Raw genomic sequence first — 20,000 nt, forward strand, 5'->3', positions numbered from 1 at the left:
CATATACATATATCTATATATATATATGTATATATATACATGTACATATATATATATACATACATATATACATACATATATACATATATATATATACATATATATATAATACATATATATATATATATATGTACATATACATATATATACATATATATACACATATATAGATATAAATACATATATATACATATATATACATATATATACACATAGGCTTATATGTACAGACACATACATACATATATGTATTTATATGTATGTGTATTCATAAGTATATATGTATGTATAAACAGATACACACACACACACACACACACACACACACACACACACACACACACACACACACACACACACACACACACATATATATATATATATATATATATATATATATATATGTATGTATGTATGTATATCTATACATATACATACATATTCATACATACATACATATATATATATATACACATATACAAACATATATATACACATACATGCATACGTATATATATATACATACATATATATTTATACATACAGACATATATGCATACAGATACATGGATACACACACACACACAGACACACACACACACACACACACACACACACACACACACACACACACACACACACACAATATATATATATATATATATATATATATATATATATATATATATATATATATATATATACACGCACACAAACACACACATATATGTATGTATGTGTAAATATGTATAAATAGACACACACACACAAACAAACTTTAGTGTGTGCGTGTGCATATGTGTACGTATGTGTGAGAGTGTGTGCGTGAGTGTTTGCGTGTCTGTGTCGTAAACATACACACAAATAAATGCACATCCTCATCACACTTTTCCACATCCCTCCCTCTTCCTACTTAACTAAACACTCGGCATCACAGGTAAGCCCGGGATTACGGAGAAGCAGGTGGAAGGAGACGGAGAGGGGCGGGGCTGGGGAGGGGGGAGGGGGCAAAAGGAGGAGGATTGGGGGGGGGGGAGATGGCGTCGGTTCATACGGAGAAGTTAACTGTACTGAGTCTGCGTATGTGGGTTAGGTGGCCAAGGTTATATCCTCCATCCCGTATGTACACAAACATACTCACATACGCACAAACACGTGAGTCTAAGCCTTAGGCTGTGTCTAACGATGACATACTTCTACGCCTTTTTGTTTTGGACATAAACATATACGTAAAAACTCGCAGGTCTGAGCCTTAAGCTAGGTATAAGTATAACATACGGTAATTTTTCTTGATTATTCTGATTTGTTTGTCCTAAACAGCTTTTTAAAGGAGTATTATTAGAATTGCATTCAAATATAACCGTCAACTGAAGATCAGTCTTCACACAACACCAAAAGAATCAAATACGAAAGGAAATCACTGACCTACAACTCTAAATCAACACCATCTGCGCCTCAGCCTCTACAACCCAAAATATCTGTCCGCAGCATCCCTACCGCCTTATCTCGCGACCATCCGAGGGAGGGCGACAACGAGCATCCAGCGTCGGAGACTTATATTTATCTGCGTCCTTCGGGCATTTCCGGAAAGTTAAGGACCAGAATTAGGAACAAGGGGCGGTACTGGAGGATTCGGACACGTAGGGGAGTGGGGCATAAGGAATGTCTAGTATTGGGAGCAGTGGGTATTGCTGAAGGAAGTAGAAGCAAGGAGTGTCTTTTACTTTATCTCCATGAAGTATTTGGGGACATGGAAGGGACGACAACAGTGCATTTTGGGTTTTCATTAAAAGATTTACATTTTCCTCTTCTGGAAAACAATTTCTCAGTATCCGTCCCCGGTGACTTAATAATTCAACACTGAATAAAGTATGTGGTATTCGAAATGACTTTCTGCAGTCCATTTACGAACGAGATCTTTGCGTAGCGTCACGTCTCTCTTAAGGTGTGCGTAAGACAGTAAAAACGCAAGGATTCCGAATATTGCCGTGATGCAAGAAGTATGTTCTGTAAAGATTACTTCTAAGAAAAATTTTAGTAGTTTTTTATCTTTATGAATTGGCACGATAATACAAAAGAGATTAAGATGAAATATATATATACGACGGACGATAAATCAAATACTTGAACACTTAATGAGCAAACAGAGCATTAATTCCGAAAGTAAATTAGTTTTCAGTAAATTATCTCATTCCTCACGTACACAGTTCCCCTCCCTCTGAGATACCTACTTTCGGCAGCGATGAAGTCACTCGGCCAGGCAAGGGGACTGATTTAGTAATCTCCTTTATTATCGTGTCTTTCGAATTAGTATATTTTTCGCCGTGATTTAATAGTGCCTAATAAAGTCTTATGGGGCCGTCTCACTGATGTCATCACGTGCAGGAAACCAGTTCTTCATTGATATATTCAAAATTGTGGGAGGAGCTTCTGGTCATTCCCTGCTTGAAGCCCGATGGTTATTGGTGGAGAAGTGGAAGGAGGGCGGGGCTTGAAGGGAATCTAGTCACCAGTGGGTCCTACTTGTTCCTTGCTCTTTTTCTTTCCTTTTTTTCTCTAAGGTAAAAAGTTATTGATTGTCTCTGGCTCGGGCTTAATGAAGGCAGATAACAGGCAGTCATTAATAATAGGAGAGTCTCTTTTTAGCCCAGGTCTGACCGGGTAAATCAAGCGAGAGAAGTGACGGCCAATCTGAGTCTTTAACAGTGTCATAAAATGTGAAAATGGTACATCATAAAGCATTTGATTAAACTTATTCGATCAAGAGTTAATGCATCTTAAGTATTGAACAATAAAGAGATGTTGCCAAATATATATCTATATGTTTATTCACATTGCCAGATACATAAGATTCTTTATATATAACTGTATGTTTTATGATGACACTAATGATGGAAAACCCGCTCTTTATTAATCATAATGGTCACAAACTTAAGTGCCGCCAATAGCTGTTAGAACGGAAAAATAAAAATAAAATAACGATAGTACGACTGAAATTGCCTGCCAGCAACAACAATTTTTTGCTTTGAGACATCACACAGGTAATTAAAACCAACTTTAATTACTAACATTACTTGAGCGTCTCATCGTCCCATCTATTCGCACGTGACTCTAAATAAATAAATGAATAAATATATAAGTGGCATTCCAGACCGCCTTTTTGATTACGATCTTAGGCTTAAGGTGCCTCAACTTGCCGCCAGGAGTACTTAGGCGCCTCGGCTGACCTTGCCATTATACTCTCTTCGTTATCAGAGGGTATAATCAGGTACGGTCAAGTGCTCTGCCATGAGTACCTCCATTTATTTTCGTGTTTCTTTTTATTCCCTTCTTCCTTTTGCTGTCTCTTCCGTTTCCTTTTTGCGTCACTCAGCTTGTCCCTTTTCTAATTCTTTTTTTTCTTAACGAGACATTCTTCCTTTTGCAGTTTCTTTCGTTTCATTTGTTGTGTCACCTAGCTTGTCTTTTTTCTAATTCTTTCTTTCAAGTGTTTCTTCCTTCTTTCTTCATTTTCTTGCTTCATCATTGTCCATAATTTTCCTTCTCTCGCCTATAATCCTGTTATTTTCTCTATGGGCACTCTGTCACTCTCCGCCATCTCTCTCTTCCTCCTCTTTCTCCTTCTCTTCTTGACCCACATCTTTAGAGAATTGGGTCTCGAGTAGTCCTAAGCATCCACAGACACCGATCTGTGGACCCTGTTATTGGAGGTCAGACAAACAGGTGCATACCGACGCTACCTTTTTTACTTCAGCTTTTGTATGGTGTACTGTATATGATTGCTTGTCTTTTTTTTTCTATCCATGTCTGTTATCTCTTGATCTTTCATCTATTATCATCCTCTAAAACTCTGAAACTCTTTAAAAAAAAAACATATTTCCTAAGAACCTTTCCTTGAACGGATTATTGTTAAAATAATAAAAAAAAAAACTTTTGTATGGTGTACTGTATATGATTGCTTGTCATTTTTTCTATCCATGTCTGTTATCTCTTGATCTTTCATCTATTATCATCCTCTAAAACTCTAAAACTCTAAAACTCTTTTAAAAAATCACACATTTCCTAAGAACCTTTCCTTGACCGGATTATTTCGAGAGCCATTCCTCCTCGCTTGCTCTCCCCAGATGGCTCCTCTGCTCTTGATGCATTTCTCCCATTCTTCCTGCCGCTTCACGCTCGGCAGAACGCTCGGTTAGGACGGCGTATAATCCGTCACACGCTACTCATGCCTGTCGGTGGTTAAGTCCTTCGCCACGGCAGGACCCAATGTCCACGGAGGCCAAATGGGTCAAGGATTATCGGGTGGATTGGGTGGATTCGGAGAACTCTGGGCGAATAGGAGGCGGAAGAATAGGTACAAGACGAATTAACAGGTGAGGAAGAGAGGAGGAGAGAAAATCGGGATAAAAGGAATAATCAGATAACGAAAAGGGGAGGAGAAAGAATCGGAAGGAAAGGTATAAGCGGATAAGGAAGAGAGGAGGAGAGAGAATAGGAATAAGACATAAAACCAGATTAGTAAATAATTAGGAAAAAATGAGAAAGAGAGGAGAAAAAAACGAAACAAAACACATATCCGGATAAAGAAGAGAGAAGGGGAAAGAAACGGAATAAAACGAATGACGAGGAAGAAAACGATAGAGAAAAAAAGAAACAGGAGACGGATAACGGGCAGCGGACCATCAATCTCAACTCTGAACAGCCGGGACAGCAACGCCATCTCTTGGGACACGAACTCAACTCCTGTGTCATGGATTTCTAAGAGAGGCTTGTTGTCTGTCATGAATAATGTAAGGGCTGTGCTGGGCTTAATCCCTTTGCCTTCCTATCCAACCTGACACCCACTTGTCACAAAGGATCGCAGAAGGCGTTGAAAATAGTCCATTCGTTTAACCACTCTTTAGCACTTCCTTGTTGTGAATATTTATAATTCCTGTGTGTTTAAACTCTTAATTATTCAACACGTGTTAATAATAGTTTGCATACGCACGAGCACACCTCTGCTGTAAAATATTACTCTACAAAATAAAAATGTTTGGGTTGTTAAAGAAAACAAGAAAAAACGCAAACAGGTCAGAAACAAACTGAACACATACTAAAAGAAGACGGCAATGTAAAGATAAGGATGAATGATGCAGTTTGTAAAGTTCAGGGTCTCTAAGAATTTTTCATGGAATGCGAAGTAAATACCATGAAAAATGTTATCGAATTACCACATACAATAACCGACAATTTAACGATTCGTTAATGACTTACAAACCACTCTATCCTATCGTCTCTACTGATGAGACCAACCCCGCAAGGGCACGTAATAACTGGGGTAAGGCAAGGGCAAGAAAAGCCAAGTGACCCTCATAGTTACGGAAAGAATGTCTTGGTACCTCATAATTCCTCCAGGTAAAATAACTGCGGGAGGATTAATGTTTTTTTTCTTCTTTCTCTCTCTCACGCTTTACCTTCTCAGGAATAATTCAGTCTACCTTTGCTTTTGCCATCGTTTTCTCTTCAGTGTCACATTTTCTGTTGCTTTACTAGTATCACCCCAGTACATACGCCTTTATAACCTTTCATTCCTAACAATCTTCACCAATCCTTCCCCTAATTCTTAAAACTAAATGCTTTCGAAAATTGAATAAAAAAAAGAATATGGCATCAAGTCCTCTGATCTTCGCATTTTCGCATATCTCCTGATGTTGTACCCTAAAGAACAGGAATCTCTGCATACAAGTGTAGTGGACCGTAAACAGGGCACAGGAGGGGTTTACTCTACTAATCCTAACATTATGTTTGAATAAATATTTGCATATATTTTTTATATCATTATGGATATCATTAACATCACAACTAACATGGTTGTGATTATTATCTAGTATGATTATTAATTATTGTTATCCTTATAATTATTATTATTAACATCGTTATCATCATTGTAATTTTTATCATCATTATCATCATCAATATTATTATTACTATATTTATCATTACTATTACAACTACCACCACTACTATTATCCTCATCACTGCCATAATCACCGTTACAATCACTACTACTATAGTAATCACTGATATTACTATTTTTTATAATGTGAAACCAGGAAGACATTCATTGCTCCGACACTCTGTTTGGTGTACTGGGCTGTGTAGTGTATTGTTATGTATATGCCAGAAGTGACAACAATTGCTTTGTCCTGAAAGAAAGCTTTGAGACTTTACATCTCTATGGCATTCATGAGAGAGAGAGAGAGAGAGAGAGAGAGAGAGAGAGAGAGAGAGAGAGAGAGAGAGAGAGAGAAAGAAAGAGAGAGAGAGAGAGAGAGAGAGAGAGAGAGAGAGAGAGAGAGAGAGAGAGAGAGAGAGAGAGAGAGAGAGAGAGAGAGAGAGATACAGCAGGAAAGGAACAAAATAAACTAAAAATATAATCGTAACAACCAGAAGACAGAAAAAAATGAATGAATAAAAAAAAAAAAAAAAACACACCACAAAAAACTACAATTTCTTATTCCTCTCCTTCTCGTACATTAAAAGCAAAGAAGGGAAAGGAGCGACGTGTAATAGCCGCCCACCTCTCCCTCTATGACAAGACGCCGTGAGTGTGGGCCGAGGTATGAGCTAAGTGTGTGTGTATGCAGGGGGGGGGGGGGTTGGCACAATTATCTCTGACCGACCATTGTTACACTCCATCCTCGCTTTGACTGTGGCTTTGGGGTATAGGTATATATATATATATATATATATATATATATATATATATATATATATATATATGTATACATATCTATCTATCTATCTATATCTATATATATAAATGTATATATATGCATATATATGCATATATATGTGTATGTATGTATGTATGTATTATATATATATATATATATATATATATATATATATATATATACAGACATATGCAGACATACTTAGATATATGTATGTGTATGTGCGCGCGCGCATGCGTGCTTAAGTGTGTGTGTGTGTGCGCGTGTTTGTGTGTGTGCGTGTGTGTGTATGTATGTATGTGTGTATGTGTGTATGTATGTATGTATGTATGTATGTATGTGTGTGTATGTATGAATGTGTGTGTGTGTGTGTGTGTGTGTGTGTGTGTGTGTGTGTGTGTGTGTGTGTGTGTGTGTGTGTGTGTGTGTTATGCTCTATCTGACTATTGTTGAAGAAAAAGAAAAAAACAAAAACAACGCACAAGACGGAAGGGGACAGAAAAAATAAATGAAAATATTTTTTTTAAAAACATAAAAAAGAGAGAAGTCTCAAGGGCAGTATTTCAATTGCAACGGAAGTGTACCCGCGAGTGTGATAATGGCACCGGCGAGGCGATCACGGATGGAAAGCTGACGTGGAACAATGATGCAATCAGCTCAATGACTTAAGTAACGTCCACGATTTCTGCTTCTTGTTATACACACTTGACACATAAGAACACCTACACATATACCCAAGCAAATACAAACATGCAAAAAAATCATACAAATACAAAATACGTTCACATACACATACACAAACCTACATGCTTGCACAAAAAAAACTTTTCTAAACAAATATAAACACACCTTACGCACACATTCGATCAAAACACGAAATGGACGGTAACCCTACCGCAAAAGCACGGGAATATGGGCCATAACGTATAACATATGATGTACTGGCAAGGGTCAACGTCCAGGCAGGGTAGGCGGCGGTAGCGGCATCTAGGACGCTGTAAATTTATCAATAAATTGTTGTTTTAAATATCATTATTGCCGTTATCTTCATCATCATTATCATGGCCAATGTCATTACTGATACGGTTCTTATTATTTTTATAGGGGAGGGGCTTATCGACGCCAAAAACATTTTATAATCATCGAGGTTTTTTTTCCGAGGGAGTAAGGCTTATTGTGTTGTGACCCCTGCTTGTTAAGGAAGGGGGAGAGTGGAGGCTACATTCATTATATTCCTTGTTTGTCTGTGAAAGTATTTCTTATATGCTCGGCCTATTATTTCGGGGTTTTTATTATCTTCCTCATATGTATGTGCATGTGTTTTCCATTCCCTTTTATTTATTAGTTCTATATTCCATTTCCCTTAATAATCAGGGCATTCATATCTTTGTGGTTTGGGTTCTTTGTTCCCTATTCCTCTCTTATCATCTTTTATTCGCAGTGAGATGCAAAGACGTTCGGAAGGGCAGGAGATCCCTTCCAAAGGACTCCCTTCCCTGAATATAAGGGAGCTTTCTTTCCCTACTTTTGACTAAATTATCACTTTGACGAAACCCGCAGATCTCCCCATCCCTGCGTACGTCCCTTGTTATCCCGCGCGTTGACCAACACGAAGAAACTTTTAATCCTCCGAGAGACTTTTCTCTCTCTCTCTCTCTCTCTCTCTCTCTCTCTCTCTCCCTCTCTCCCTCCCTCCCTCTCCCTCCCTCCCTCCCTCTCTCTCTCTCTCTCTCTCTTAATCTAAAGAGGTGAGAGCGTAAGGAAGCTCGCCCTTAAGGATCGGCTTTATCCTACCATCAACGTTCTTGCGTCAGAAAAGGTAGCGTCAGCGCTCTCGATAGCCCTTCGAGGTCAGCACAGTGGCGATACGACACCGTTCAGCCGTCAGTCAGCGCAGCGGTTGGCTATTATCTCTCAGGCGAGATCTTGTCAGCTTTTGGTAAGTATAGAGCCTTGCGGAAATCTGGGTCCGGCGAGGCTTGATCACTGCTTGGGAAGGAGGGACGGCGGAAGGGGCTTGTCTGCTCCCACGTGGCTTCGCTCCTACTCTTTAGGGTTTGTCTGCGCTCGTATACTGGTGGTTTTGAATATCTACCGTGCCGTGTGTTCGCACGCACACGAGCGCGCACACAGACACATACGCACGAACACAGACAGACACACACACACACACACAAACATACACACGTACACGCATGTCTTCATATTCATAATCTTATAATGACTTTAAAACCCACGCTCGCCATGAACTCTCCAACATAAACATCCCCCCCCCTTTGTGCATGACCAGGGGATTCCGACCTAACTTGACGGTCATGCAGTGTCCCCTTTTAGGCACAAGGACTTGCATCAGAGGTCAGAGTTTACGCAACGAGAAAACCTGTTTTTTACCTTTCCTCTGGCTGCTCACCCGCTGAATGGGACCCTTGACTGAGGGATGCGGGGCGCCGAGGAGGGTGAATGGGCAACTGGCAGACGCCTTGTGGGCGCGTTTGTGTGTCTGCTTGTTTGTTTGTTTGCGTGATATATATATCTATATATATTTATATTTATAGTTGTGTGTGTGTGTGTGTGTACACATATATAAATATATATATATATATATATATATATATATATATATATATATATATATATATATATATATATATATATATATATATATATATATATATATATATATATATATAAATATATATATATATACATAAAGGAATGTGTGTGTGTGAACATGCATAAATAAATAACACACCTGTCTTCTGAGAAACACGCACAACATCTACACCTTCAGAAGAAAGCGATGAGTGGAAAATCATGTACAAGAAACAAACCCGAAGCCACTTTTCCGCAAAATGTTATACAGCAAAACCAGCGACGGGAAACCAGTTTAGAATATCTGCAACATATACATTTTTTTATTACTTACACAGACAAATTGCAATTTCTAGGCATGCTTAATGGGCCCACTTGATATGCGCAGAAAGACCGCCACATGCCAGTGCGCCTTGGAGGTTCAGTCATCTCCAAAATTCGATATTAAAACATTTTTGGGGCATGGATGTTCTTGAGCTGACGTGGCATATGGAGATGAAGAATGTTTCCGTTATCTAACTGATACATGATGATTAACGAATGGATGGTGAGTGTTCTAATTACATGATAGGCAATTAACGAATAGGCGGTGAATTGCGAACTCATGCATCGTGAATTTAGGTTAGGTTAGGTTTTTCAATTTCTGATGAGTAGTTATCCATAATAGGTAATTAATCAATCCATGTTGGGTAAATAACAAGTCAACATATTTTTAGAAATTACTTTTTGCTTCCGTTTTTTACGCATGTTTTTTTTTTTTCGAAATATATAAAAACGTTTTAGAATTATCTTACACGGTTACGAAAGATGAGAATAGAGTTTGTTTCATTCTGATTGTCTATTTACTCTTCACAAGAACCGTGATCGTTACACCGCGGGGATAATGGGTTAGCATGACAACAGCCAATCAGAACAAGCAGTTTAAACGGCTCTTGACCAATCAGGTGATGAGAAGGCCTTCTATTCTCGTTTGACTCGGCTTCATGTGAAGTAAATATTATGGGACACGGCGAACACGACCATCATCAATGGCTTCTTATTTCTTGAAAGCAAGTTTTTTCTCTTTCTATTTGTTTTTACCTATCATTCTATCTCGTTCTTTATATATCTATCATTCTTTCATCCCTCTTTTTCTCCGTCTTTCTCTATCTTTTAATTCACATTCTCTCTCTCTCTCTCTCTCTCTCTCTCTCTCTCTCTCTCTCTCTCTCTCTCTCTCTCTCTCTCTCTCTCTCTCTCTCTCTCTCTCTCTCTCTCCTATTTTACTCCTTCTCTTTCGCTGTCACTATCTTTCCCTCTCCCTCCTTCCCCCCCCTCCCTCTCTCCCTCCCTCCCTCCCTCTCCCTCTCCCTCTCCCTCTCCCTCTCCGTCTCCCTCTCCCTCTCCCTCTCTCTCTCTCTCTCTCTCTCTCTCTCTCTCTCTCTCCTATTTTACTCTTCTTTCCCTGTCACTATCTTTCCCTTTCCCACCCCTCTCCCCACTCTCTCTCTCTCTCCCTCTCCCTCCTGATTTGATTTTATGGCCCACTTACAGCCGGGTGTACATTCGTTAATGTGAAGATCTAATGATAGAATTGCGCCCTTCCCAGTGAGGTGCAATTTACGAGTTTGTAAGTATGTAATGTTAAGTCTTGTTATAATAGTTTATGTGATTGAGGAATGCGACGGTTCCTGCAGTTTTTTTTTTTTTTTTTTTTTGCGTCTCTTCAGGAATTAAAATGGATGACAATGGAAAATGTTTTCTTCTCTTGCTATTGATATTTGTTATTTTTGATGTGTAAACACCTAAAGCGTGCGCATGTGTGCTTGTATGTGTACGTGTGTGTATGTTTGGGTATGTGTGTGTGCTTGTATTTTTTGTGCTTATGTGCATTTATTTGTTTGTTTGCTTGTGTGTACTTGTGTGGGTGTTTGTTTTTATGTGCTCGTGTGTGTTTATTTGTTTGTTTTTGTGTGTACCGGATATATCAGCAATCTATTTTTCACTTTTGGGCCAGATTTGCGCTTTCGTCCACCGTTGCGAATAAAATCTACGGATAAGACTACCCAAAAATCACCAACGTGCGAATTTCATCTAACCGCACGTTCGAATGAAGATAAAATTCACGCAACTCATGTAACCCCAATAAATAAAAAAAATAAAAAAATCCATTCTCTATCAATCATATTTCTATTATATCGTCACCGTTCCGTCACGCCTTAACGACATCATTTTCTCTCTCTGTCGGGAACTGATTTTGTCGGTTTTGGAAAGCTCTCGCCGCGCATCAGCTGTTTTCGCGGTCCGTCGCTGCGGTTTCAACTCTCGGTTTCTCGGGAACTGTCACTCCGTCGCCGCATTACGTAAGCAGGGACGCATCTTCCTGTTCTTACTACTCTTCCTCTTTCTCTTCATCTTACTCCTTCTACTTCGTCTTTTTCTGTTTTTGATTTTTATTTCTTGGTCTTTCTCGTCCTATAATTCGTCTTTCGAGTCTCTATTTTTCTTATATATTTTTTCCTCCTCTCCTTTCTCCTCATTCTGATATTTCTCCTTTTTTTCAATTTACTGCTTTCTTCTATTTCTTTTCGGTTTCCCCCTCTCGCTTTCCCAACTATCTCCTTCTCTGTCCCCCACCCCCCCCATCTCGTCTTCTTTTTCTCCCCCCTGTCTTCTTTCTCCTATCTCTTTCTTTTTCTCTTCCTTTCACCTTCCACTCCCTTTCCGTGTTACTTTCTTCTCCTCCTCTCTCTCCTCATCTTCCCACGATCTCTATTAGGGGAAAATTCTTAACGCTCGCCTTTATGTAATCCGGAATTAACCGGTAAAAATTGCGGTATGACATCGGGTTTTTCCAAGGTGGGTTGACAAATACAAGATGTGAGTGTGTGTGTGACTGTGTGTGTGTGTGTGTGTGTGTGTGTGTGTGTGTGTGTGTGTGTGTGTGTGTGTGTGTGTGTGAGTGTGAGTGTGAGTGTGAGTGTGAGTGTGAGTGTGAGTGTGTGCGTGTGCGTGTGCGTGTGCGTGTGCGTGTGCGTGTGCGTGTGCGTGTGCGTGTGCGTGTGTGTGTGTGTGTGTGTGTGTGCGTGTGCGTGTGCGTGTGCGTGTGTGTGTGAGTGTGAGTGTGAGTGTGAGTGTGTGTGTGTGTGTATGTGGAGCGTGTGTGTGTATGTGGTGCGTGTGTGAGTGTTTGCTTTTGTGTGTTTGCTTGCGTGCGTGTGTTTGTTTGCGTGCATGTGTGTTTACTTGCATGTGTGTGCGTTTGCGTGTGTGTGTTTACTTGCGTGTGTGTGCGTGTCCGTCTGTACGTCCCAGAGCCTATGCCAGCGAGCGCTACCGAGCCCAGATGCGGATCTCAGTCGGCCCAAAGCCATCCTGACACCGTTTAGCGCCGACTCCAGCCCGCGGGTGTCTTGCACGTGTGACGAACTCGAACTTTCCTGCTTGTTACCCATTTTTCATCGCTGTAATTACTACCACCGCTTGCGCTTGAGAGATTTCCTTCCAGAAGAAATGCCCTCCAGCGCCAGACGGTCGGTTGAGCTAATGTTAATGCGGCATTTGGGGCTCCGGGCGAAACTAGGGCTTGTGCTTGCATTCGTGGGATTGTTTCATCTTTCTCTTTTCGGGGTTTGCTTTTCTCTCGCTCTGTTTGCCCGCGCTTCTTCGGGAGTTACTTGCTCGGGTTGGGAATTCGTTGTCTTTCGTCTTCTCTCTCTCTTTCTTTTTCTCCTTCTCCCCTCATTTTTTGTTTCTATCGGTGACTCTGCCTCTCTTCCTTTTTTTGTCTTTTTTTGTCTACTTCTGTCTTTCTGTTTCTCCCACACTCTTCTTGTATTTCTCTCCCTCTTCCTCTCCTTCATCTACTCTCCCTCTTTTTCCTCCTCCCATTCTCCCTCCACTTCCTGCCTTTCCCTATCTCCCCATCCCTCCCTCATCGCTCACCGAATAACGTAACCACACCTTAAGGGGAAGCGACAAAGGCAGAAAACTACACGAAAGATTAAGAAAAAAAAAGATAGCGAGATGCCAAAAACGTGTGAGATAGAAAAGTCATTCGCAAAAATTTACAGCAACGTGAGAAAAAAAACATTCCGCAAACGCGTTAATTCGCGTTTTTTAAACTGTTCTGTTTTTAAACTCTTCTTCTTCTGTTGCAACTTTCTTCCTTCTCTTCTTTCTTTTTCTTTAATCTGTTTAGTAATTATTTCCATGTGTTCGCATCCCTCCTGCATCATAGTTTGTAAATGTGTCCTTTGTTTGTTTGATATTTCGTCGTTTCTCATTCAGTTCGCTGATTATATATTCTTTATGTACTCTCTTTGTTACCTTTTTTTCCCAGTTCTTATTTTGTTCGTGTTATCCCCATGCTTATTGTTTCTCCCTTTCATTGTTTTTCCTTCTCCGCGTTCTCTGCTTAGGCTTCTTATCCTCTCACCCTTCGGTCTTCATCTTTCTTTTTCTCCCCCATCTCCCCCTGCGTCACTCCTTCCTATCCTTTCTTCGTTTTCTCTTTTTTCTAATATTCCTGATTCACCAATTCTTATCCTTTCCTCTTCTTCACGTTCATGTTCTATATTCCTTTTGTTTTTCTCCCATTTTTCTCTTCTCTCACATCCCCCTCTTCAACCCCTTCTTACCATTTCTTCCTTCCTCCCTTCCTCTCCCCACCCGCTCTTTCTGCCCCCCTTACCCCTTCCCTTTCTTACTCCCCAGCAACCACCACCTCCATTTTCTCTTTCTTCTTCTTTCTCCTTCTTCATTTCTCCTACCTCTATCCTACACCTCCATCTCCATCTCTTCTTCATCTTTACACCATCTCCAACTCTTTTTTTCTTCATCTTCATCTTCTTCCTCTTCCTCTTCCTCCCCCTCCTCCTCCTCCCTCCCTCCCTCCCCACACACTCATCTCTCCCCCACAAGGTCGGTACTTACGAGCGGCGTCTGACCCCGGGCGACCACCACCCAAGTTGCGTAAGTACATCGCAGCGGCTACGACCTACGACTTACGACTTACGACCGTTTGTCATGCGGGTCTTCGCGGGTTTTTTTTCCTGGGCGTCTTGCGGGAGAATTTCTTTCTTTTTTTCTTCTTATTCCTTTTACTGATGGCTATCTGTTGGATTATAATATTGTTTCTGTTTAATGTTCTCTTGATTTTTGTTTCTTTCTTTTTCTTCTTTATTATCTCTGTTGTTTATATTCTTTTCTTTCTTTCTTCTTATCCTTTCTATTTTCTTCTCGTTTCTTCTCTTTCTTCTTCATCTCTCATCCTTAACCCTTCTGTATATATGTGAAGAATGAAAAGAAAAGAAAAATAAAGAAAATGAAAAGAATGGCAAAAAATAGTAACGAGGGATTAGAAGAAAGGATGGATAAAAAAGGGAAGGGAAAAGGCATGGAGGGAACAGGCCTAGTAAAAGAGGTGAAGGGGGGGGGGGGAGAAGAAGATGGAAGGAGGAAGGAAGGAGGAAGAGGGGAAGGGGAGCAGGTGGTGAGGAAGAGAGGACGAGGAGAGACAGGGAGCAGGGGAAGGGAAGAAAAAAAAAGAAGAGAAACAGGGAATGCAAGAAGGAGGGACAGTAAGTGAAGCGAAGCGAAGTGAAGAGAATAAGCCGGAGAAGAGGAGAGGAAGGGGACAGACGGGGAGTGGGAGGGGAGTGGGGGAAGGCGTACGGTGGGAGGGAGGGGGAAAGGGGGGAGGGTGTTATCTAGGTGATGGTGGCCGACTCCCTGAGGCGGCTACAGGCTGGCGCTGATACCTGTCACCTTGCGCTCGTGCCCTTAGGGAGAGAGGGAGAGGAGGAGAAAAGAGGGAGGGGAGGAGAAAGGAGAGAAGGAAAATAGGGAGGGGAGGAGAAAGGAGGGGGAGAAGGAAAATAGAGGAAGGGAAAGAGAAAAGAGGGAGAAGAGGAGAAAAGAAGGTTGAGGTGGAGAAAAGACATTAAGAAGAGAAGAAAAGAGAGAGAGGAGAAAAGAGGGAGGGGAGGAGAAGGAAAATAGAGGAAGGGAAAGAGAAATGAGGGAAAAGAGGAGAAAAGAAGGAGAGGTAGAGAAAAAACATTGAGAAGAAGAAGAGGAGAAAGGGGGAAGAGAAGGAGAAAAGAGGGAGAGGAGGAAGGAGGAGGAGAAGGAAAATAGAGGAAGGGAAAGAGAAAAGAGGGAGAATAGGAGAAAAGAAGGAGAGATGGAGAAAAGACGATAAGAGGAAGACGATTAGAAGAGGAAGAAGAGAAAACAGGGAGAGGGGAAAGAAGGAAGGGCGGGAAGAAAGAGGAAGGAAAAAGCAGATATGATAAAGAGGAACTGGGCAAGGACAAAGAAAGAGGGGAAAAGAAAAGGAATGCAGAAAAGAGCAACAAACGGGGGTGAATAAGGAGGGAGTAAATAAAAACAACAAGAAGGGAGATGGAGAAAATAGAGGACAGAGGAAAGGGCAAGTATGATAAAGAAGAACCGAGGAAGGAGAAAGGAGGAGAGAGGGAAAGAAGAAAAGAGATAGAAACTAGTACTATATGACAGGAAAAAAAAGGAGGGAGAAAAGATAAAAGGAAAAGTGAGAGAAAAATAGGAGGAATATAAGACTTGGAGAAACTGGAAACAGGAGAGATGAGAAAGTGATGATGGAGAAACAGGAATAATAAAAACCAAATAAATAAGAAGAATAAATGCGCGAGGGCAAGGTACGAAGGGAGATAAGCAAGTCAAAAGAATAAAAAAGAAGGAAAGTATAAAATGGAGGAATTGCAAGAAGAGGAAAATAAAGGGCAGGAGAGAAGGAGTATATAAAGCACATGAAAATGGAGGAAGAGGCAAACATGATGAAAAGAAATTGGAGGAATAAATCAAAACTGAGGAATTAATAACAATAAATACTAATCTGTAATAAGAAAGGTTATAAAAGGAATTAATCTAGGAATGAAAGAGGGAGAAATCAAAAGGAATAAAGACGAGATTAAGAACAGTGTGGAGAAAGAGGTAATAATTTCAGTTAGGCCTTGCGGTAGCCGGTGGCCGGTGTCTATTTCGGTCTTTCTCTCAATTTCTCTCGTTTATTCTTTTCATAGTTTCTTTTTTATAATTTACAGTTCATATTTCCCTTGTTCATTTATTATTATTATTATTCTGTCTCCCTGTTTTATCTCTTCTCGTTTTACCTTTAAATCATAAATCAAAATGCACAGTGAAAGATGACATAATAAAAAGATCGATAATAATAACAAAGACAAGGGAAGATAACCAAGGAAGTGTTGAAAAATAAAGTGCCGGCAACAGTGGTCACTACAGTATTGCCACACGAAAATGGTACGAGTGAAACCATAATGACCGCAAATTTATACAAATGAAGTATTTTCGAAGATTACAAGTTCATAAACTAATTATGGAGGACTTTCGTCAAAGCCATTACCTCCGAGAAGACTAATTCGCTAAATTAATTGGTCTATTAAACAAGGTCATAATAAGATTGATGGCGAATGAACTGTCCTGTCCCGTTTTCTTTCGCGCGAATAAAGGGGTAACTCTTACAAACTTGAATTCCCTGCCTCGTCGGCGCGAATATAAACGTGAAAGGCGACGATGCCTTCTCAATTTCTTTAACTTTCTTTTATAGGTATAGTATGAATGTTGATATAATTTGTGAATTTGAAAACGGTTCGCGATGTCAATCCATTTTGATTGTAACGTTGCCTGGGAACGTTGTTGAAAGCTTATCATTATATCCTCCAACCAAAGCCAAGTTGAGGCAGCCTAAAAATGCGAAAATTTGTCATGTCACGATGCCGCAGGGTTCTCCAGACTTATCATTGCAACATAAAGTATGCCTGAAGAAATGATCAAAGAAATATATTAGACGCATTAGATAACCTTAAGCGATTGAAGCATACATAACGAGATTTAATTCCAAACATCGAAATAAGATGCAAATCTCAGGGAATTGCAACACACCTCATAAATCTGAAGCTTACACAACTATATCAGTTCTAAGCTTTCCTCGTGATAAGAATAAGTTACCAGTTAATGGGCGTGGGGATTAATAGTTCTGTTCCCTAAGGGCCAGGGGTGTGGGCGGGGGGCGGCGTTCCCTTAGGCCAAATATTTACCACTAGTAATGTCCCTTAACTCCCTCAGGTTAGCGGGCTTCGGGCGCTCCTCCGTCGGTGTGTCTCTCCTCCACGTGCACGGCGTGTGTTCGAGGGTGTGCGCTTTTGTGTTTTGCTTGTTTGTGAATGTGTGTTGTTGTGACTGTGTATGGGTGTGCTGGGTGTGTGTTTGTGTATGTGTGCGCTGGGTGTGTGTGTGTTTGTGTATGTGTGTGCTGGGTGTGTGTGTCTGTGTATGTGTGTGCTGGGTTTGTGTGTTGTGTTTGTGAATGTGTGTTGTTGTGTATTTTGTGTCTATATATGTGTGTGATGGGTGTGTGTGTTTGTGTATGTGTGTGCTGGGTGTGTTTGTTTGTGTCTCTGTATGTGTTATTATTGTGTATGTAAGGTTACCTGTGTGTTTGTATTGTGATAGTCTGTCATCGCGCGATTTGTTCCATGTTTGTGCATGTTGTGTTTTTTGTGTATGTAAACGGTGTTGTATTTGAATGTGTCGGATTTTAAAGTGTACACGCGCCTATACGATTATGATATATCCTGCAATTATCTGCATAATTATCAACATCTGTATCTTTCACATATGCGTTGGTGTGTTGCGTGTGTTCGTCCTTGGTATTTATTCTAGGAGGAAAACATCTTGTCCTGAACCGGAATTCCCCACTATTCACGCGCGGGATACCCCCCCCCCATCCCTACCTCCCGCCTCCCCCTCCCTCTCTTACTGTTATGCAAACTTTTACTTAAAACAAATTTTTCTTCTCATCTCTCTGGTAATCAATGATTCATCCTGGTACTTTATCCATATAATTATAGATATCATTTCTGTGATTACACATTTAGCTGGCTATGTTCAGGTTAATAGAATATGATTTATAGGTCTATTTGTATATGTAAATCTAAATATAAAATTAAGACAAATAATCATAATTACTGATTCCTTTTTCATCTATCAAATTAACTACCTATTACCTAACCTATCTATTTAGTCCACCAGTTTTTACACAAGTTAAATACACAGATACACTTCCAAACTTCTTTCTTGACAACATAAAAAAACAATCTAAACTGCAACTTAAGTGTAATAACAGCCGTTTTCACACAAACAAGCACTTAAATTAATTAATAACTAGGTTGGCTTTCACTACAAAGATCTTCATAAACATCCGTTACTGATGTTTTGACAACTTTTCGTTTCACTGTCTCTCTCTCTCTCTCTCTCTCTGCCATAATCATATAACTAAACAAATTAGTAAACAAACAAACCAAAATCAAATTACTGATATAATAACATACCTTCAAAAACAAGTCGATTAACCTGAGCGGCTGAAGTCACGAACGATGAATCTTCCGAAGATAACGATTTTCAACGAATTCTTCGACTGCCACGACCTTCTACACGTCGACAGGTATTTGAACACGTCAGGTTAATGATCACTAAAGAAAAAGCCAGGGAGGAGACACAGGTAAGTACGTCCGTCTCACGCGACAGTCCACCGTGTACTGAGCTCGTCAGGACACGCTCGATCCAGGTCATTTGTAGTCTATCCGCCATCTTGTATTTTTCCCCGCGGAAATTACCGTGACTTTATTTCTCTTTTCTTTATTTTTTGGCTTTCGATGTTTATGTTGATGATGTAGAGGTTGAACTTATTAGGTATTTCATCTCCATTTTGTGAGGAAGTAAATATCCATAGCTCGATCCACATTTGTATTTTTGATTTGTAATGTATCCGCCATCTTTTATTTTTTCCCGCGAAAGTTACCGCGAGATTTTTCCGTTTTCTTCTACGTTTTTTGGCGTAGAATGTAGAAGTTATGCCCATCTTTGGGTAAAATGAATTTATTTTATCAGCGAACGACCTATAGAGATCAAGCTACCTTCTCTCTCACTCTCCCCTTAATAAAAAAAAATCCATACAAATCAAATGTCACAATTTTTCAAAAAGACATAAAATAGAGAGCTAAAGCAGTGCCACGCCATGGTGTCTCTCGCAGCAGGCAGTGTCATTAGGAGGAAATAGAAAGCTAGTTATTATCCCTCACATGATAGACGGCCGATACAACGATCACTTTTTCGCCGCCCTTCCTCAAGCCCCATACATATTTTTATCATTTATTTTAAGCCATCTAAATACCCCTCTTTGTACAAGCAGCTAATAGCAAGGGCGTTTTGTTCACGGGAAGGATGTGGCATTTCAATCAACGGATGAATATTAATACATTAGGAAGGATGTGTCCTACTTCGCGCAAATCGTGTTAAGAGGCCGGCTCCCTCCATACAATTCAAGTAGGCCTATCTCTCTGAATTTGATTTCTTTTTTTTACTCTCTACTTAACTTTGATATGTACTTTAATATCCTTTTTTTGCATTTTTCGTTCTTTTTTTTTTTAATCCTATGCTTGTCCTGTTTCTTTACTGAGCTTTCTTTTCCTCCTCCTAATCCTATTTTTTTCTTTCTCTCCGTCATCCTCATCATTAATCATCTCTATCATCATCATCACGATCATTATTGTCCCATTCTATCTCCCCCACCTCCTTCTCCTCCTCCTCCTCCTCTTCTTATACTTATTCTTGTTCTTATTCTTCCTCTTTCTCCACCTCCCATTC

General features: G+C 40.1%; 1 protein-coding gene across 1 annotated transcript in view; it reads right to left on the minus strand.

The window, feature by feature from the left end:
• The window catches only part of LOC113805355 (uncharacterized), a 146,995-nt gene extending 128,092 nt beyond the window's left edge, over positions 1-18,903 (minus strand). Inside the window, exon 1 of the mRNA XM_070130398.1 lies at positions 18,686-18,903. The gene's annotated coding sequence lies outside the window, so the exon portion shown is untranslated. The remainder of the gene's footprint in view (positions 1-18,685) is intronic.
• Positions 18,904-20,000: the final 1,097 nt, after the last annotated feature.

Source organism: Penaeus vannamei, chromosome 2 (assembly GCF_042767895.1).
Source record: "Penaeus vannamei isolate JL-2024 chromosome 2, ASM4276789v1, whole genome shotgun sequence".
NCBI classification, from domain to species: domain Eukaryota; kingdom Metazoa; phylum Arthropoda; class Malacostraca; order Decapoda; family Penaeidae; genus Penaeus; species Penaeus vannamei.